The following is a 3591-nucleotide window of genomic DNA, read 5'->3' on the forward strand; positions in this document are numbered from 1 at the left end:
CCTGGGAACAGCGAGAACTGTTCTGCTTATTCCCACACACTGTCATCTGTGTGTCATCAGTGTGCATGTGTGCAACACGCATTTTGTCTGTGCTACTGATAAAAAACTGGCATGTCTGTGGGTTTTTCACCCGGAAACATAGTCCGTGTGAAAAACCTGACATGCGCGCACAACCACTGAATACAATGAGTATGCCCTTAACAATGGACAGCATATGGACGCAAAAATTGTATTCCGTGGGCTTTGCTTTTTTAATGAAATTTGAATAAAAATGTTTTTATATTTACCAGATGGATGTGCTCTTTTCCACCTCCTCCTAAAGACAATATAATATTTAGTTAAATTTGCCAGAGTAACACGCTGGTTTCCAGCAATCCTACCACCTGGAGCACTCTGTCTAGTAACCACCACTCTTTCACACAGGACTTCTAAGGAGAGCTTCATACGGCTTACCTGTGGGAACTCGACTTCTATCCAAGACATTTCTACTTCCTTATCTACTTCCTATCTGCCCCGTTGAACTGTTTACAACACCAAAGTTTGGATTCACCCACTCCAGAAGGGAAGCAATTATCGCTGAGGCACTACAGATGAGGTCACTTAACTATACATAGAATACATTTATTGTTCCAGGTATTCATATCTGGAGTTACAGCTACTATTTTCTCACTTATTCAAGTGAATATTATTTTATCTATTCAACTTTCACTACCATTCTGCCTTGCTATTTATAGCAAGTATGATGTTACTTTACTTTATTAATACTATTTGCATATCATTAAGAGGTTACACAAGACTCGTGCAAGATCACCAGCAGCTGAAAAAACTGTACATATAATATAATTTTGTACTATTTGGTTTGTGTAGTTGTGGTGGTGGATCCTGGTAAAATAGTAAGCCAAAGATATTTCTGTGTCTCATTCTCTATACAGGTAGTGAGAATGACTGTCTGGGATTAATATAAAAGGCAAAATGAATGACTATGGCTTTTTTATCTGCGTATTGGATGCATCTAATGCAATTCTATGGCATAAATTCACTCATATTGACACTGGTGGATTTCAAATAAGCACTACAGGTCAGTTTACACACCAACAAAAAAGTCTTATCAGTAACAGCTTTCATTTTCTATCTCAGTAATGTAAAAATTAGTGATGAGCGAATATACTCGTTACTCGAGATTTCCCGAGCACGCTCGGGTGTCCTCCGAGTATTTTTTAGTGCTCAGAGATTTAGTTTTCTTCACTTCAGCTGGATGATTTACAGCTACTAGCCTGCTTGATTACATGTGGGGATTCCCTAGCAACCAGGCAACCCCCACATGTACTTAGCCTGGGTAGAAGCTGTAAATCATTCAGCTGTGGCGATGAAAACTAAATCACCGAGCACTAAATAATACTCGGACGACACCCGAGCATGCTCGGGAAATCTCAAGTAACGAGTATATTCGCTCATCACTAGTAAAAAATTTCTCTGATAAGATGTAATACAAAGTTTCTTATTTTTATGTATACTATTGATTTATGATGGAAAAATGAAAGCAACTATTACTCTTTAAGGTTTTAGGCCGGGGTCACACTTGCGAGTGCAATGCGAGAAACTCACGCTAGTCTCTCACCTCAATACCCGACACTGCTTTCGGCTCTCGGGACCGGAGCGTTCAGCTTCATAGAAATACATGCAGCTGAGTACCGGCGGCAGTGCTGGGTATTGATGCGATTTGACTCGCGTGAGTTTCTCACATTGCACTCGCAAGTGATACCCCTGCCTTAGAGTCATTGTTGGCACTCAGGTTTTCTACAAATGGTTCCTCATCTGCTTCTAGGTCCATAAAACTCCAGGTATCTTTTATAATAGAATCTAAACAATACAAATGGCAGTTACGACAATTTTCTCTGATATTCTTTTTCTCTTTTAGCACCATATGCTGTGTTTGAAAGTGACTCATGCCCAACAGAAGGTGTAGGACCTCAGGATCTTATTACAGCTTTTCAATACACCAATCCTCCCACACCGAAAGTCATATCATCATTTAAAATGGCAAATATATGACATCAGTAACAAAGCAAATACCTTTCGGCATAAAAAACAAAACATTTGAATGAACAATAAAAAAAAAATAGCCAGGTGAAGACATAATGTTGTCTTGATTGCTACCATTGTTACTGCCACTATTAATATTATGCAGTTGTCACTTGAGATGCTCCTGTAAATGTACATTATTTCATGAAATAAATGAAGATAAGCTGCATTTGATGACTTGTATCTCCAAGCAGAATGATGGCAGAAAAATTATGTGATACTTTTTTATATTTCTTAATATTTAAATTGCAACACCAAGAAGGAAATGTTGTGGAATGAATGTAAATTAAATTATGCAGATAAAAATCATAAGATCTACTGACCGTGTAATGATATGAAAATGATGAATGAAAGTAAACAATTTTTTTTAATAATTTCATTTTATTCAGTATTACATAGGGGTGCTATATACAGAAATACATTTACTTATGCACCTTGATAGGCTATCTCTGAGATTATTTATTAGTGGTGGTCTGAGGAATGTTCTACCATGCTGAATGCACTTAGGCAAATCATCAAGATCTGCTGCTGGCAGCCCTTTTTGCAATTGCTGACTAATGATGCGCTTAATTGGGCCATTGCAGCACACATCATGAAATACTAACATTATCATGCATGGTATGGTGAACAGTGATGCTTGAGGCATAGACCCACCAGTAGTCTTGGTGTGAAGAGGTGGCAGAGAAATGGTCAATGGGGAAAATAAAATGTGACTTAAAAGGATTGTAGGACATACCGTACTACATTTGGGGTCTGCGTTGGGGTCTGCTTTGGGCTCCGGAGAGACTCCAGAGCATAATAAGTAAAATTAACATTCAATTTGCTTCTAACATCTTTGCTGTGAATCAAATTTCACTGTACAATTGACGCGATATGCTGAACTCAAATCTCAGCAGATCAACTCATCTCTAAAGTGCATTAACATATTCTTTCAATGCATGCATAAAAATGGTTTAGGTCTATCATAAAATGCGATAGGTGTGGACAGATGCTGACTGAACAAGATGTGGTAGGTCCACTCACTCGGCTTCCTAAAGAGGTAGACACAGGAACCATTTTGATTTAAAGTCCGTCTGGTTTATTGCAATCCTCATAAACCATGTCACCAGAAACATATAAATACAACCTTTGTCCGGCAGAAGGTAAAAATTATAGAAACAAGTCCATACAATTGTGCGGGTTAGCCCCCCTGTCTTTGATTCCAGTGGACATTTATCCGGGAGACCTTCAATTTCAATGTGTCCAGCTTTCCTTAGCACAAAAGCACATCTCCAGAGCTTTCAACTCCAGACCCACCCACACTCAAATGCTTTAGAAAGCTGGGTATTTATCCTCTGGACTCCTCCCACTCTACAGATGCTCAATCATCCTAGCACTAAACTAGCGCACTGATTAACCCCTCTCTTTACTTATTGTGCTGGATGATTTTTTCTCAATTTATATTACTGAAGCTAACAACTTAGTGCTACATATCTCCTCTCTCGCCTAGTACTTTGTCAGTAACTTTGA

General features: G+C 38.7%; 1 long non-coding RNA gene across 1 annotated transcript; it reads left to right on the forward strand.

Annotated features, from left to right (window-relative positions):
* Positions 1-429: 429 nt before the first annotated feature.
* On the forward strand, positions 430-2425 carry LOC143773612 (uncharacterized). The gene is made up of 3 exons (XR_013215257.1): positions 430-595; positions 933-1078; positions 1919-2425. It is a non-coding gene; the product is annotated as an uncharacterized LOC143773612 (long non-coding RNA).
* The last annotated feature ends 1166 nt before the right edge of the window (positions 2426-3591 follow it).

The sequence above is a fragment of the Ranitomeya variabilis genome, chromosome 5 (genome assembly GCF_051348905.1).
Source record: "Ranitomeya variabilis isolate aRanVar5 chromosome 5, aRanVar5.hap1, whole genome shotgun sequence".
Taxonomy (NCBI): Eukaryota; Metazoa; Chordata; class Amphibia; order Anura; family Dendrobatidae; genus Ranitomeya; species Ranitomeya variabilis.